The following is an 18,835-nucleotide window of genomic DNA, read 5'->3' on the forward strand; positions in this document are numbered from 1 at the left end:
CTGAAAGAGCATTGGAAGATATGTTGAAAACTGAACTCAACTCAATTTTGACGAAAATGCAGATAGGACTGACTTGCGATTCACGGCAGTAAGGTAATCCGTTACCATATACAATTTTAATAATCAATGAGTGATTGTGGCTTGACATCTGAGTAATTAACTTAAAATTGTATGTAGTTTACTTATTTGAAAATGATGCCTTTGTGTGGTACACACAATGGACTTATTATGAGCGAAGGCAGTGGGGCACATATATGTATATCGTACTGAACAATTTGATTTTTCTATCCAATTGGGTTCGAAAATTTGAGTATCACTTTGTAGTTCAACACGTTTCAAATATAAATATTTGGTTCACAAATTCTAAGTTTATTTTTCTCCATTAAAACGAGCAAGACTTGAATTGGTTCGATTGTAGAACAACTATATTTAGAACAAAGGTGTCTCTTCTCTCACCTGGTTGAATTCTATACAATAGGTACCTTTTTATTCTTATATATTGTTAAAACACGTTATCATCATATAAATGCGCCTTGTTCACCGTTCATCTTCACGTGGAAATTGATTTTGAGAACGAAAACTATCTCCATCCGTAATTATGTATAAAGGTTCAATGACGTTATCTTTTGTTAGCTTCTCTTCAAGATTAAACACTTTCACGTCGTTTGAAACCTCCCGGCAATAGGAAATTTAACATGTTTGTATAATAAATATATTATTAGTTAACGGTAGTATTAAAATCTTGTTTATTTTTACTTACCAGAAGTTTTAAGCATAAGCGTCCGGCATTTGAAGCATTAAATAATTTTGCCTCGAAATCCGGACACCTGCAATTTATGTTAAAAATACGTATTTTTTTCAATTTTCAAACAATTTCCACATAACATCAACCGTTTTAAACATAAAACAATGTGTGAAAACTTTTTTACTTTGAATAATAATGATGAACGATTTCAACTGGATTTTAGACAATTGGCTAAGCAGTGCTAAAACAAGTACCTACGATGACAAGTGATTTTGTTTTTCATGTTTTTCTTTTAATTTGCACCACCTACTACAATGCTAATACGTTTAAAATGATTAATTTTAATGTATTATTTGATAGGTATAATATTATATACATTTAATTTAACTTTTAACACCCAAAAACGCTGAAATTGTTCAGAGTGTCCGGCTTTCGAAGCGTCCGGGAATTCGATGCAAAACGGTATTCATGCAAAATTTTAGCACCGATTGATTTTATTTGAATCCTTTTTTGTAAAAGTGGGTATTGAACTGAACTTAGTATTCTTAAAATATGGAATACACAGCTAAAAATATGTTGTAAAATTATGTTTATTTTCATGCACATATTTGGAGCATCAAAATAAACCTAAATTTCAACGACCAATCCATTATTTTTCAATCGAATTCACTTTAAATTTACACGATCATGTAATATTCAAGCATTTTTAGTTGAAAATTGAATGTATACTAATTTAAGTTTACATGATGCTGTAACAACACACGAATTTGATTTATTTTTACAGTAGACTTCAGTTTACACTACATTGAAGTTTAAATATTTTTTTCTGTGTAGGGTACGGCTCATTTTCCGAAATTTCTCGAAACCACAAATTCGTGTCCTCTTCTAAATTAAAATCACATAAAAACAGAAACATCAAAATTTGAGCCAAAATAATTAAGATTTAGAGGTGGCACACGTGGCTTGAAGTAAAGTCTTCATAACTTCTAACCATTTTCTAACCAATTTTGATGCTTTTGATACTATTTTCTACAAAATTAAATTAATGATAAGTCTAGACATCAAATTTGTCTCAAATAAAAACAAGTCTTAGATAAAAGTAGTTTACTCCAAATTTGTTTTCATTTTACTTAAAAATAATATTTGTTTGATCAGGACTTCATGATTACTCTTTTTACAAGATTTTGTAGCCAATTTACTTGTTTTTGAACTGTGTGTAAGACTCATTTAATTAAAATAAATTGTTTGGCTTGGTTAATCAACAAAAACTACCCAAAAACATGACTTTTTCATGACAAATAGAAAAAAATCGAATTTTTCAATCTTTTCGCCGGAAATTACAATTTTAATATTTAACTGAAGTTTACTATTCTGTTGTTGGGCAGTTTTTGGTAAATAACAAAACAAATTTTTAATTGTATGTAATGTATACACTGTTTAAAAACAACTAAATTTGTTCTGTTTTGTAGCTAACAAGACCATGCAGAAAGATTCGGAATCGGTTGAGTACTCATGAAGTTATGGTAAATCAAAGAAAATTTGAAAAAAGCTACTCTTAACTAACATTAGTTTTGATTTTAGACAATTTTGACGTTTGATAAACTTTTCATTAGTTTAATTTTTAAGAAAAGGATGCAAAAAGAATTGGTTGTGTAATAACCAAGTTTTGAAGACTTCACTAAAAGCCATATACATATGACAAAACGGGGTGAGTGACAAAACGTCGAATTCCAAAACGTCGAACACCAAAACGCCGAAAGAGCAAAACGTCAAAAAAAAAAAAAATTGGATGCAAACGAAAAATTTTTAGAACAATTATTTATTCCAGAAGAATAAATAATTCACTATGTACCAAACGTACATTGCCACAATTCGAAAAAATAAATTTGGAAAATAATTCTAAATCGCTGTTGAAATTTTACAACTTTCGACGTTTTGGGTTTCGACGTTTTGGCATCCGACGTTTTGTCTTTTGACATTCTGGAATCTATGACAAAAGGTCGAAATGACAGAAAATCGAAAGACAAAAGGTCGAAAGGACAAAAAGGTTGAAGAACAAAAGAGAAGGGACAAAAGGTCGGAAATCTTGGTTGGGTAACAAAACGTCGAAAGACAAAATCTCGAATGCCAAAACGTCGAATACCAAAACGTCGAAAGGAGAAAACGTCTAAAGGGCAAAACGTCGAAAGGACAAAACGTTGAAAGTCAAATGTCGAATGCCAAACTTCGAATGCCAAAACGTCGAAATAATAAAGCATCGAACAAGACAATACGTCGAACACAAAAAAAAATGAGAGAATATGACAAAATGTCGATCAGTTCGATAAATGAGGAACGCAAAAAAAAATTATTAAAGTGTAACGTTTATTCGATAAAAGAATGAGTAAATTTTCAAAGAATAAATAATTCACTAATTGTCTAAATTTGATGCAATTGATCTCACTAGTTCGTTGAAAAAATGAATGTGTTTTATGAGAATAAAGAAAACATAATTTTTCAACAGATAGCATTACCACTAGTGAAATCAATGCACCTTCAAACAATTTCTGCATCGATTTTTGAGAATTTATTCAAATGTTATATATCCGATAATTTACTAAGAAACTTTTTAATTGATTGAGGTGAATAGATCTTACCGAAATAAAAATAAATTCAGCTATCACAAAACGTTCACGCTCCATATATACACAATTCTTGAGATTCACATTACTTCGGTGGAAAAAGGATTTGGTTCACCCACGATTAATAGGAAAAAGGAAAATTGTGAACTGCTAATGATATTCCTTTCATCTGCTGTTATGTGAATCCAGCAATGCACATTGCTTCTTGAAGTGCTGTACTGTATCTCTCTCGTCAGATTCTAAAAAGCATAATGTTTTATGCATTTTACATTGATTAGCGTTGATATTGGATCATTTTAAGGGTTAATTAGTTCAAAAAACTTAGATATATACTTATCATAAGACACCCATATTTTGGAAACATATGTGGATTTGGCTTGAATTTTTAACAAAATTTGGCATAAATTAGGGATGGCGGTCTTACCCCATCAACAGTGGTCCTAATAATAGAAAGTTTCTATTAGAAACCTAAGCTAGAAAAATCAATTGACGTTTTGGGATTCGACGCTTTGGCATTCGAAGTTTTGTCTTTCGACATTTTGTCCCTAAACCGAAAATCTTTTTTTCAAAGAAGGAGAACTTCCCACGAGGGAAATCATTTTCGACCTTTTGTCTTTTCGACGACAATCGTTTGTCCATAAACCATGGACGGATAGAACAATTAAAAAAAAACAATCCTAGACACCTTATACCTAACCTACCCTAAAATTTATGCATTCCAGAGTTATTTAAGTTTTATTGAAGAGTGGATGCTTCCACGGATTACTATAGATTTTCATTTTGACATTCTTTTTAAAATTTATCCAGAAATTTATTCAGGCATTCTCCAAGGATTTTTCTAGATATTTCTCGATGTTTTTTACTGGAAATTCTACGAGGATTTTCTCTTGCGATCCTTTCAGATTTGAATTATCTCTTGAATTCCCTCAACAAGTCTTCCGGAAAATATTCTGGAAATTTTCTTTGAGTTTCCTTCTTCAAGGTATATTTCCAGAGATTTATACAAAAAAATCTCCAGTAATACTTCAAGTGATTCCTTCTAAAATCTCTCCAGGGATGCTTTTCTGAATTTCCCAACATATTTCTTAAGGTGATCCTCCAGAACTTCCGACAGTGATTCCTCCAGGAATTGCAGAAAGTATTTCTTCAGGAATACCCCAAAGAAGTCTTTCGGTTATTCCTTCTGGGATTTGCTTCCAGAGATTTCTCAAAGTACTCCTCAAGACTTTTTTCTAAGTATTCTTTTGAGAATGCTTCAAGCTACTTCTCCTCTGATTTTCTAGAGTTTTATCCTTTGATTTCTTTAAGAATTCCTCTTGAGAATCCTGCTAAAATTCCTGCAGTGATTGCTCCAAAATACTTCTTGAGATTTTTCTTAGGCTTCTAACTAAAATTAAAACTTCCCCCCATATAGGGTTGGATTTTTTCTAAATACTCGTCCAGGGATTATCCTCGAGATTCTTGGGCAGCGTCCATTTATTACGTAACGCAAAAATTGAATATTTTCGACCCCCTCCCCCCGACCGTGACGCTTTTTGTATGAAAAATTTCAAATTGTTGTATGAGCCGTAACGCTTGAGCCTAAGCAGAGATTTTTTCATGTATTCATTCAAGATTTCTTTCAGAAGATTTTTTCAAGATTGCTTCAAGCTGCTTCTTTAGGATATTTTGTTGGGATTCATGTAAAAATTCCGTCGAACATTCCTGTAGTGATTCCTTTTCTCTAAAAATACTTCTTGAGATTTCTCTTGGGCTTCTAACTAAAATTCTTCCAGGCTGCAGGTTTTCTTGTTGAGACATCCCCCACAGATTCCGCTAAGATTCTTTTAGATATTTCTCCAAAAATTTCTTCAGCGACTTTTTCTAAGAATCATTTTAAAAATACCTCCTAAGGTTCCTTTAGGAGTTCTTCCAGCGACTCTACCGGAAAATCTCACAAGAATTTGACCAGATTTTCCTGCCAGAAATGTTTTGAGCTTTCCTCCTTTTTTTTGCTCCTGATATTTCTTTGGAAATTCTTCCAATTTTTTTTGCTTTAGAAATTTGTCTAGAGTTAAATTTTATTTTGTTCTCCTGGAATATCCTCAGGAATTTCTTCACAAAATTCCTTCAAAGATTTTTCAATAGATTCCTTCAATAATTTCTCCAGGGATTTTTTGAAGATCTCCTCAAAAGTTTTTCAGAGATTCCTCCAGCTATTACTTTAGGATTTTCAGTTTCTTCTCTTCTAAATCCTTCCAAATTTCCTCCCAGCATTTCTTCTTCGGTTCTTCTAAGATTTCGTACAAGGATTCTTCTTGGATTTTTCTTAGATATTTTATCAAGGGATGCATTCAGAAATTCTTCAGGTGTCTCTCTAGTCATAATTAAAAGATTGTTCAAGGAATTACTTCTGATTTTTTTTTCAAGGATGTCTATAGGTATTCTTCCAGAAATTACCCTAGTAATTATTTCAGAGATACGTTATAGATTCCATTATATATCACTCTAGAAATGCTGCTAGAAATTCTTTCAAAAATTCTTGAAGGATTCTTCCGTAAATTGCGTAAAAGTATTTTTAGGGATACGCCTTGGAATTCCTTATCCTTCCAGTTGTTTTTCCTAAAATTCCGTCAGGAATTCCTGTACGAATTCTTGCTGCGAATACCTACATGTAGGTTTTTTTCATAGAAGAATCATAGCAAAGGGTTTTATAAATCTATGGAGATCTTTTCGAAGGATTTTTTGGAATGAAGAAATTAATGGAAAATATTTAAAGAATTCATCCACGAGAAAAACATTGCGGAATCCCTAGATGATTTCTGGATGGAACAACACAAAAGTTCTAGACAGAAATTATGTGGACAATTCCACATATGAATACATAAGAATTAGAAATATTTCTAGGAGCAATTCGAAGTAAATTGCTTAGAATAAGGTTTGCTGCAATTTCTAGAAACTTACAGGAGGTTATTTCTAGAGGAATCTCTAAGAGAATACATATGGGAACAACGAATCTATGAAAAAAGATCGAAAAACTAAACTTTGAAAGGGTCGTCGAAGAACAAAAAAAATCGGACGAAAGGTTGGAAATTCTTTTTAAAAAAAGGAAAAAAACATCCCACCAAGCAAATCATGTTCGACCTTTTGTCCTTTGTATCTTTTGTCCCTAAAACAGGAGCATCGTGTTGGAGTAATATCTAGTGAAATTGGATCTAACCAGTTTATAAACATACAGCAACATATCTAGATGATTTAATTGAAGCATGACCTGTTTTTCATCAAATATGAAATGTAATTTCCCTATGCAAAGCTCACAAAACTAATTCCCGTGTCACGTGTCCCAACACATCCAAACTACACATTCCGCTGGGTTCACTACTCGCTCCCAAATGAAAGCAATCTCCTACACGTTCTGCGTTTGATGTGATTATAAACTTTAAATTGGTTGCGAAACAATCATCAGTATGTTTTGCATATTGATTGGATCATCCGAGCACGGGCATGCTATGATGTCAGTCGATCAATAAGCTAAGCCATAGTGGTGTTCCCAGGGTTGGTAGTGAATGAGTGTCCTCAAAATAGAAACTTAGAGACTTCATGTCTGAAAAAAAATGTGATCAAAAAATTAATTTATACAGAGATACCTCCACTAATTTCTTAGAATTTCTTCCAAAATAGCGGGATTTGGGGCAAGTGTGTCACCTTAAGCAAATTGTTCTCTAACTTTGTCTAAAGCTTAAAAAACCCGCCAATTCAGCCTCACGAAACTAACTTTCACATCTTTTCATAAGCATTGTGCCATTTAAAAAGAAAATAATTTCAAAAAGTATTAGTTTTGGAGCTCTTCAAATATCATCCAAAATACCCTGATTTTCAACACTATGGGGCAAGTGTGCCGAATGAACATTCATGTAATTCTACTTGTAATGAAATTTTTATTATTTCTTGTTAATATTGCTAACAAAGCAGAGCCTAATTGACAATTTTAAAAATATTTTTAGGTTTACCGTCATGAGGGGATGCTTTATAACAAGGTTCATCACATGTGGAACTCTCTACTAGTCAATTCGAATAACTAAAATCGTTTTTTTTTTTGTCTCCATTCAATGCGATATATGAATTACTCTTTCATTATGGAGGATCTGTATAATACTACACTAGATCAGCACTAAATAAAGGTAAAATATTGATGAAAATAAGTAAAATAGTTCTTAAAACGCCTAAAACCATGTTATTATCGAATATTTGGAGAAAAAAAATCATTGCGGGAGCAAAAATGTTCGCTATTCCTTTTCTACACTTCAAAAACCACTACTGGTGCCTCATTTTGGTTCATTATCATGATTTTGTTGATGATGTTTACATTTTTATGAATTTCACCCCAACCATTTTTGTTTACCAAATATGGTTGGGGCACACTTGCTCCAAAAAGGTTGGGGCACGCTTGCCCCAAAAAGTATAGATTTCAACCAAAATGGATTTTGTATGTAAAACTTAATATTTTTTTCGTTCAAATGCCACAATTACTTACACATTTGTATAGCTTCACAATGTACAGTACGTTTGAAAAATTCGTTATTAATTTACCTCTTACCATGCTATTTAGAAACAACGAAATCTTATAAAAAATCACTGAAATTTTATGGTTTTTACAAAAGTAGATGTAAATACGTGAAAAATAGAGCAATTTGCGTCATATTTTGACCATTGTATAATGGACTATAAGGGAACATATTGTTAAGCTCATATAAAAAATATAGTTTGTAGTTTTTACAAACATCAGGGGTGGCACACTTGCCCCAAATTCCGCTACTGGAGATTTTTCCTAAGATTGGTTCTGGATCATACATCTAAAAAGAACCTCCTACCAGCCCTGCGTTCCGAACAATCCGGGCACGTTTGGGCGTCCTATCATCGCATCCTCCACTTTAGAATCGAAAGAAGCATCGGTAAGGCGTCGATGACGACGATAATCTAAATTTCGACAGACTAACCGTAACGAAAATAAACAGCACGCAAATCGCCGAAACGTTCGAGACGAAAACCAGAGTCAAGAACCTGCTTTCCGGTCATTGCTCCAGAAAGGCGGCAGCAAAATAAAATTTCGCTCGAGCATCACAATGTATACACGTCTTGGATGCGAATTTGATTCCCTTTTTTTTTTGCAAATGCACGTATACAAATATACGAATGTGTGCACGGTCCAAGCAATAGTATTTTCTTTGTCCGAAACCGAGTACCAGCTGCCAGGACTGTTGCTTCAAAGTTTGGACTCGCCCCAATTACGAGTCCGAAGACTCAACATTTGTGTCTTTCCCAGCTTGGGCTGAGATGGATGGATGGAAGTGGTAAACCGATGAATCTCGGAAAGAAAAGACGAAGCAAATCGTTAGTCGGCCTGTCATTGACGTTGTCCGCCGAACAGATCCATTCTGGAAGATTTGCGAAAGCACTGTTATTACGATTTGTTACCCCGAAGACCGGCCAAGATATAATCCTTTTGCTGGAGCAAAGTTCGAATATGGTCCTTTATGGTGGGCTTTCGACATCAACATTTTCCATAACCATATCGTAATCATTATCGCCATTGTTTGTAAGTTGGAATGAAGGTAATTATGATTGAACGCTGATAGAAACATCCTTTCCCTATTTATGTGAAAGTAGGTATATGAATTTAGTATGCATCAAGTCTTGAAGTTTCATATGGAACATTTTTGGACAATAATAATCACTTGACTATCTCAATCTGATGTCGTAGCAATAATCTTGCGCAACATATATGAATTGAGGAAATTCATCATGTGAAGCAACTATGGTTCAGATACAAAGTATCCCTTTTGATTTCGGGGGATCGATTCTTAGTTTTTGAAATTAGATGAGAATCCTGAGGAAGGAACCCTAAGAGGAATCTGACCAGAATTCTGAAAGGATTCTGGCTATCCTGAGAGTAAATATTCTGATCGGAACCCTGACAGGATTCTGAAGATTTCTGAGAGTGTTCTGAAGAGGATCCTGAGAAGATTCTGACAAGAATTCAGAGAGAATTCTGGCGATAGTCCTGAGAGTATTCCGATCAGAATCCTGACAGTATTCTTCAGAGAATTCCGACGAGAATCCCGAGAGGATTCTATTAATATTCCTGAGAGGATTCTGACAGGAATCTTGAGAATTTTGAAACGAACCCTGAGAAAATTCTGAAGAGAATCTTGAGAGTATGCTGACGAGAATCCTGAGATTTCTGACAAGAATCCTAAGAAATTTCTGTCGAGGATCTTGAGAAAATCCTGAGAGGATTCTGACAAGAATCCTGAAAGAGGATTCTGACGAGAATCCTGAGAGGATTCTGACAAAAAATATGAGATCTGATCAGAATCCTGACAGGATTTTGTAGAGAATTATGAAGAAAATTCTGACGAGAATCCTAAGAGGATTCTGACAAGAATGCTAAGAGGATGCTGTCGAGGATCCTGAAAGGATTTTATTGAGAATCCTGAGAGGATTATGACGTAAGTCCTGAGAGGATTCTGACGAGATGATTCTGATGATTCTGATGAGAATCCTGAGAGGATTCTTACGATTATCCTGACAGGATTCTGACGAGAATCTAGAGGATTATGACGAGAATCCTAAGAGGATTCTGACGAGAATCCTGAGAGGATTCTGACGAGAATTCTGAGAGAGGATTCTGGCGAGAATCCTGAGAGGATTCCGACGAAAAACATGAGATCTGATCAGAATCCTGACCGGATTCTCTAGATAATTCTGAGAAGGTTCTGACGAGAATCCTGAGAGGATTCTGACCACAATCCTGAGAGGATCAACGAGAATCTAGAGAGGATTCTGATCAGAATCCTGAGAGAATTCTGACGAGAATTCTGAGAGGATACTGGCGAGAATCCTGAGAGAATTCTGATGAGATTCCTGAGAGACATTCAATGAGAATCCTGAGAAGAATCTGACGAGTTCTCAAAGGATTCTGACGATAAACCTGATAGAGTTCTGACGAGAATCCTGAGTGGATTCTGACAAGAATCCTAAGAGGGTGCTATCGAGGATCCTGAGAGGATTTTGATTAGAATCCTGAGAGGATTCTGACGTAAGTCCTGAGAGGATTCTGACGAGAATCTAGAGAGGATTCTGACGAGAATTCTGGGAAGATTCTGGCCACAATTTCGACCATAATTCTGAGAGGATTCTGACCAAAATTCTGAGAGGATTCTGACGAAAATCCTGGGAGGATTCTGACGAAAGTCCTGAGAGGATTCTGACGAAAGTCCTGAGAAGATTCTATTCTAATCTAGAGAATTATTACGAGAATCCAAAGAGGTTCTGACGAGAATCCTGGAAGGATTCTGACGAGAATCCTGAGAGGATTCTAACGAGAATCCTGAGAGGATTCTGACGAAAATCCTGAGAGGATTTTGACGAAAATTCTGAGAGAGGATTCTTAAAGACACGGACACCGTCTTCAGCCATTTAGCTGCACAGACTGTAACTTAACACTAGACAACGGACAAGCATGCTCCAATGGTACAGCCGAGAAACATTCCTGACGAAAAGTTTCAATGGCTGCAGCGGGAATTCTGACGAGAATCCTGAGAGGATTCCGACGAATAACATGAGATCTGATCAGAATTCTGACAGGATTCTGTAGAGAATTCTGAGAGTGTTCTGACGAGAATCCTGAGAGGATTCTGACGAGAATTCTGAGACAATTCTGACGAGAATCCTGAGAAGATTCTGACGAGAATCCTGAGAGAATTCTGACGAGAATCCTGAGAGGATTCTGACGAGAATCCTGAGAGGATTCTGACGAGAATCCTGAGAGGATTCTGACGAGAATCCTGAGAGATTATTAATGAGAACCCTGAGAAGAATCTGACGAGTTCTCAAAGGATTCTGGCGATAATCCTGATAAAACTCTGATAAGAATTCAGAATTCTGACAAGAATCCTTAGAGGGTTTTGTCGTGAATCCTGAGAGGATTCTGACAAAAATCCAAAGAGCATTCTGACTAGGACCCTGAGAGGATTCTGAAGAGAGTCCTGAGAGGATTTTGATGAGAATCCGAGAAGATTTTGACCGTAATTCTGAGAGGATTTCGACAAAAGTCCTGAAAGTATTCTGACGAAAGTTCTGAGAGGATTCTGACGAGAATTTAGAGGATTATGACGAGAATCCTAAGAGGCTTCTGACAGAGAATCCTGGGAGGATTCTGACGACAATCCTGAGAGGGTTCTGACGAGAATCGTGAGAAGAATCTGACGAGAATTCTGAGAGGATTCTGACGAGAATTCTGAGAGAGGATTCTGACGAGAATCCCGAGAGAGAATTCTGACGAGAATCCTGAGAAGATTCTGATCAGAATCCTGACAGGACTCTGAATAGAATTCTGAGAATGTTCTGACCAGAATCCTGAAAGGATTCTGAGGAGAATACTGAGAGGATTCTGACAAGAATCCTGAGATCGGGGACGGACCTGGCGTAGTGCACTATAGTGGTTAGAACACACGCCTCTCACGCGGAGCACCTTGGATCGAATCCCATCCCCGAGATAGTCACTAAAAATATTTCAGTGACGACTTCCTTCGGAAGGGAAGTAAAGCCGTTGGTCCCGAGATGAACTAGCCCAGGGCTAAAAATCTCGTTAATAAAGATAGAAAAAAAAATCCTGAGAGGATTCTGACGAGAATCATGATAGGATTCTGACGAGAATCCTGAGAGGATTCTGACCAGAATTCTGATAAGAATCCTGAGAAGATTCTGACGAGAATCCTAAGAGAGTTCTGTCGTGGATCCTGAGAGGATTTTCATGAGAGTCCCGAGAGGATTCTGACCAAAAATCCTGAGAGGATTCTGATGACAATCCTGAGAGAATTCTGATGAGAATCCTGAGAGAATTCTGACGAGAATCCTGAAAGGATTCTGAACAGAATTCTGGGAGGATTCTGAACAGAATTCTGGGAGGATTCTGACCAAAATCCTGAGAGTATTGTGATCAGAATCCTGACAGGATTCTGAAGAAAATTCTGAGAGTGTTCTGACGAGAATCCCGAGAGGATTCTGACGAGAATCTAGAGAGGATTTTGACGAGAATCATGAGAGGAATCAACGAGAATCTAGAGAGGATTCTCATCCTGACATGATTCTGATCAGAGTTCTGAGAGTGTCCTGACGAGAATCCTGAGAGAATTCTGACGAGAATCCTGAGAGAATTCTAACGAGAATCCTGAGAGGATTCTGACCAGAATTCTGAAAGGATTATGATGAGAAATCCGAGAAGATTCTGACGAGAATCCTGAGAGAGTTCTGACGAGAATCCTACGAGAGTTATGTCGTGGATCCTAAGAGGATTTTGATGAAAATCCCGAGAGGATTCAGACCAAAAATCCTGAGAGGATTCTGATGAGAATCCTGAAAGAATTCTGATGAGAATCCTGAAAGGATTCTGACCAGAATTCTGAGAGGATTCTGACCAGAATTCTGACCAAAATCTTTAGAGTATTGTGATCAGAATCCTGACAGGATTCTGAAGAAAATTCTGGGAGTATTCTGACGAGAATCCTGAGAAGATACTCACTAGAATTTTCACAACATTTTGACTCGTCAATTTTTTTTTTTGCATACATGAACCCATTGCTATGTTTTTGGATATTCGGCTTTCAGTCTCTAGGGATCATAAACGGATTTCCGTTCTACACCTGACGTTTCGGTCACATTTATTGTGCCTTTTTCGAAGGATAGACAATGATCACTCCGTTCACTCGTTCCATGTATGTCTTAAACATAATTGTACGTCGGATCATAAGTGTTTCAAGTTCCCTTCTTCTACGCTCGTTTTAAATCTACCGGTTGAAATTTGGTGTACCTCCTACGATAATTCACTACCGTCACTCGTCACTCCTTCGAAAAAGGCACAATAAATGTGACCGAAACGTCAGGTGTAGAACGGAAATCCGTTTATGATCCCTAGGGACTGAAAGCCGAAAACCCAAAAACATAACCTCCATCACAGTCGATTCCTGTACATTGAACCCATTGCGATAAATCGATTTACAGTTGCCTCTCCACATCTCGATATCGAAGGGACCATCGAGATAGGGAGAGATCGAGACAAAGAACAAATTTTTGATGAATACTAGATTGAAAAACACTCCGTTGCCAAGAAAGTAATACCGTTTTGATTCATATTACGGACAGCTTCAAGTTCCGGACACTCTACTTTGTATGGGAAACATTTCACACGAAATGTTTCAATTTTTGCCGTTTAAAAGTTCTCGATTTCAAGGCTTGTTTTAGTAAGCATTTTCCATAAATATCTTTGAAAATTTATAATGCCCAACTACTTTAGATGTCTCTTTAGTGGTTTGACGATTTCAATTGATGATTTGACTGTTCCATTAATGATTATCATGAGCTGTCCGGAATTCAATTCAAAGTGTCCGGAATATGAGGCAAAAGTGAGGAAGCGTCCGGAATAAGAATCATGAAAAGGCCACACATTTTGATTTATTAAAAAATATTCAAGTTGCGGAAGCGAATTCTTTACCCACCATTCGAAAGTTAAGGGCTTCCAACGCTTGATAACGCTAAAGAATCATACAGAATAATTTATTTTGTATGCTCTCTGCTGGGTTATACCTGACTGAGGCCTTAAGTGTCCGTAATATGAATCAAAACGGTACACGAACAAACGTCATTTTGCGCTCTCGATTTGTTTTGAATCCCAAAATGTTGGTCTAGTAACCTTCGATATTGATCATATCGACATATGGAGAGAAAATTGAGAACGAAAAATCAACAGAAACACATCGAGACATGGAGATATCGAGATAAGGAGGACATCAAGATATGGAGAGTGAAAATGTATGCAGACTGAAGGGGCTTATGAAATCATCGACATAGGGAGAGATATCGAGATCGAGATGTGGAGAGTCGACTGTAATATTAATTTAACCCAACATTTCTAAAAAAAAATCTAAGCAATCATTTCATTACTTATTAGCGTTGCAAACAACGTGTTTTGAAACCAATTTTATGAAATTTCAGGTCAATTTAGTGCTGAAATCTAACCTGTTTCGCAAGGCTTCAAACTAGTAATTAACATCAACAAATCATGCCTACGTTAAATTAACGCGTTCAAAATCGGATTTTTATCTATTCTATTGACTTATTGCATCCATAAAATGGTACACCTAACCTATATAAACTGGGCAGATACCTTGTTTTTTTGCATTTCTTTGAATGTTGGCACATCATTTAGAAATGGTTTGATGAACACTTATCGCTTTATGTCTATTCGCATCGTAGAAAAGTTATATAATCTGGGGTGGCAAATAATTCTGGGGCAATATTTTTGCATCTACCATAAGTGTTTTAAAAGGGACTGCCCTACACAAGCTTTGAAATTTGTGTGGATCAAGGATATTATCGAGAATGCAAGAAAATAGATTCCCCTTGTAACGGCAGATATCTCACAGAATGTTACGAATCATGCCAGAAACATATTTGCCCTCAGTACTAGTGGGCGCTATGATAAAGCCAAAAGAGCAAAACAGTTTTCCACTGGATGTTTCCCGCAGGAACGATTGGGGTTGGGATCGACCAAGTCAAGCCTTACAGTTGAAGCTGTTCGCAAATAATGATGAGCTTCGACTGAGAACTTTTGCCCGAAAGCTTATCTTGGGAGTACGGTTAGCTTTGGTAAAACGATAGCCGCGCCGACGACGACGCAAATTTCAGTTTGAAGGGAAAGTTGGGTGAGCATCGGATGCCAGGATAGTTTTTCTGGAATGCAACCCCTACAAAGGATGCTCGAAAATCTTCGACAAGCAATATGGTGGTAGGCAAGTTTGCTCGCTCATGGTTGGAATTTCCGTTGCACTGTAGGACACCAGACTGCTTCAGACAATTGCGCAATATGCCGGCAAACACTCTGGAATGTGCTTGCAGGGAATTACTATTCATGGTTGCTCTATTGTTGTTTCAGAGAAGTGAACTTATTCAATATTAACGGAATATTGTAATGCGTACCGAATGTTTCTATGCATTAGAAATATTAGCAAAAATAATTCTTTTTAATTAAGATTTATCGTTTACGGCTAATCAGCCAAGTGGAAATTTTAACAACTACCGAAAAACTTAACATTACATATACTTTGCAATTGGATTAAATGGATAAATTGATGTGAAATTTGCGAAAAAGTTATACGTCTTCTCGGTGAGAATCGAACTCACGACTCCGTGTTCACTAGACAGGGCCGTTACCCGTACACCACGAGAGGACCCATGGACGCAGAAGTTAACCTGAATGCGATTTCAACTCAATAATCATACCCTTTTGAAGCTCGTTTTTGTAATAACAGAAATGAGCTTATTTGTGGTTTAGTTCCGTCATTTCATACCAATTAATCTTAGAAATACTTCGCATCATGTCATAGTTGAGCATTTGGTATGAAAAATGGCTTTCACTACTATTATTCTAAACACAACTGTATATGAACTTTTATCGGTACGTTATCGAAAACAACCCAAAGTATCCGTATTAAAAGAATCAATCTTATGGCTAAATAATGAACTTCAACTAACTTACAAAAAATCTGGTAACTGATACATACTTCTCGTTATAAATGATTAAACCAGTCTATCTACCATAAAAACGGTCTTCATTGTGCTGTAATTGAATCTAGGATTACCAACCAGCAACTTTTCGGGTTCAATTTTAGCTTTCATTTTCTATATTGCCCATATTTGCATAACAGTCCCATGTTCAATGGGATTTCCTATAATCACGGGCCTGTTATGTGAATATGGGCAAAAGAGTTCTTTGGTATACTTCGAAAAAGTTGCCTTAAAACACTTTCGGTATAGATCCCTGTCTCCATCGAAAATCTGCTATTTCCTTGGTGTTGTAACATCTGAAATGATACCCTGTACTAAAGTGGTAACCATCCATTCCACTTCAATAGGTTGTCTAATTTCCAATCGATCAGTGCCTCTTGTAGGTACAGGCGTACAGGTGTATCATTCAATGTCACAGTAGTTCCACTGGCGGCGGCAGTGAACCGCTAAGCCATTCGTCGAAACAGATCTTTAACGATCCGTGCCTAATTAATATGCTTTTTGCACACTCACGACCCGATTGCAACCTACGACGACGACGGTAAAGTCAACGAGCGGGAGTCTTAATGACTTCATTACAATTTCGCTTTCGCATTCATCAATATTAAAGGTAGGTGCGAACATTAATCCCCCGTCAGGTGGAGTAATTCAGGTAGGATATGCATTTTTTTATGTAGACAAACAAAAGCAAACTACTTTTTTGAAATCTTAAGAGACATTTCAGTGAGATAACTAGTTGGTAGAGAAGAAGTTTATTGTACGATTAATATTGTTAGAATATATAGTAGTATATAGAACATTAAGTTCCTAATAAACATAAAATTGGTCAAGAAACTTTGGAATCACGGGAACCCCTAAATTATTTCCAGGGAATCGGGAATCCTTATTTTTTTTTGTGTAATCCTTCCCGGGATTGAAAACTCTACTGAAGAAGAGTCCCTCATTTCTTACAAACTCAGCTTCCAAGCTGTTAATGCCAACACCCGGACCATGCGTCGGTGTCGCTGCTACTTCTGAGCAGAGCACTTGAACGAAAATTGCAAAGTGTTTCCATATTTTTCCAACAATTCATCAAACAAATGTCGTCATTATGTTGATACTTTTCGCTGCCCTCCCAGCCACTGACGAGCAACCTCGAGCAACAGCTGCGCTATGCAATACAATGCACAGATGAGAACCTTGAAAGCGTTCTGCTGCTGCTGTGCTGCTACATATCTACAAGCAGGGCGATTCAAATTATATAAAAAAAAGTTAATAGTATCTATCTACATTATCTTTCTTGAGGATTGTTATGATAAAAATAGAGATCTGTCAAATTTTCAGCCGTTTGACGATATGAAAATTCATATGAAGAAACTAAAATTATAATTATAACACTTACAGAAGTATTATATTCATATTGCTGATGATGTTACTATGAATTATCTAATCTCATAATTTAAACTTCTATGAAGCAAGTTGCTGAAGAAACAAAACTTTTTTGAGCTTTTTTGTTAGCGATTTTTTCAGAAGATGAAAGTGCTATAATCCCACATGAATCTAAATGTATGGTTTAAAAAATGAGTTTTCTCTTTGAGATGAAAAGTTTGCACTTTCATTACAGAACTTCAACTACAGATTTTTCAAAAATTTTCTATGGTAGTTTCATACAAACCTAGTATGTAGGGAAAGTGTTATGGCCATAGTGGTTCCCTATTTCGCCATATGCAAAATATGGATAACTTTTACATTTTTAATCTTTCTGAATGTTTAACATCAAGATTTATCCTTTATCTTACTGCTAAAACACAAAAGATTTTTCAAAATGTGAAGGCATTCAAGATATCACGTATGGCGAAATAGGGAACCACTATGGCCATAACTGGTACACCTACCCTACACCACAAAAAAAAAAACAACTCTATTTTTATTACAAGGATTGTAAGGAAGATACAGGAAATTGGATTTTTTTTGTAATTTGAACCGCCCTAATCTACAGAGGCTTGAGTAAAGGTTGGCGGGATTGCATCGCTTCGCCACCCTTCACCGTCTGGTCGTCTGGGCTTCCACCACCACCAGGTTGCTCTTGCATTGATCCACTATTCATCAAGAACGTCGGTTGCATAAAAATTTCCCTTCCCTTGCCCGAGAATTCAGACAAAAGCTAAAGCTAAAGAAGAGCGGAACAAAACCGAAATAGAGCTTTGTGTTCCGTCATTAGCTTCGCCATCATTTGTTCGTGTGGTTCGTTGCTTGCAGAGCCATAGCCTTAATTTTTCGGGATTCGCTTTGTTTTTCCGCGACGCAAGTCAAAGTTGAACAGCTTTCGACAAATGCCTGTTGGGGTCTTGAGAGAAGGCGCGACGGCGAATACAACGGGAACGAAATTGAAAGGACTCAAATCTATTAGGACGTGGTGTAGGGAAATATTGTTCTATTCAAAGGGAATGAATCATGCAACGATTGTAATTCAAGTTGCTTTCCAATAACGCTTGAGATAGATTTCCCTATAAGGCAATCTGACGTTTAATCAGCTTGCTTGTTTCCTGCACACGCACGCATATGGATTGTTTTCATACGGAAATCGTTTTCGTGTGAAAACAACAAACAAAAAATCGCATTTGATCTTGTTGCTGGAGAGAGAAGAGTGCGAGAGCCTTATAAGTTAGATAAAGTTTAGTGCTGGTAGCGACTGAGTGTATAACAAATAGGAAATTCATACACCTCATGCCTGAAAAAAAGAGCAAATGAGACTGAAAAGAATTTAAAAAGTTATTAAATACGAACTAGGAATGTATTTTAATGAAAATTACCCAAAGAAACCGACTAGACATCTCTCAAAGGCTATTTCTAAGAGTTTCTTCGAGGATACCTCGTGACCAAGTAA

General features: G+C 36.5%; 1 protein-coding gene across 1 annotated transcript in view; it reads right to left on the reverse strand.

The window, feature by feature from the left end:
• The window catches only part of LOC5576036 (serine/threonine-protein kinase NLK), a 276,399-nt gene that overhangs the window by 133,263 nt on the left and 124,301 nt on the right, over positions 1-18,835 (reverse strand).

The sequence above is a fragment of the Aedes aegypti genome, chromosome 2, assembly GCF_002204515.2.
Source record: "Aedes aegypti strain LVP_AGWG chromosome 2, AaegL5.0 Primary Assembly, whole genome shotgun sequence".
NCBI classification, from domain to species: Eukaryota; Metazoa; Arthropoda; class Insecta; order Diptera; family Culicidae; genus Aedes; species Aedes aegypti.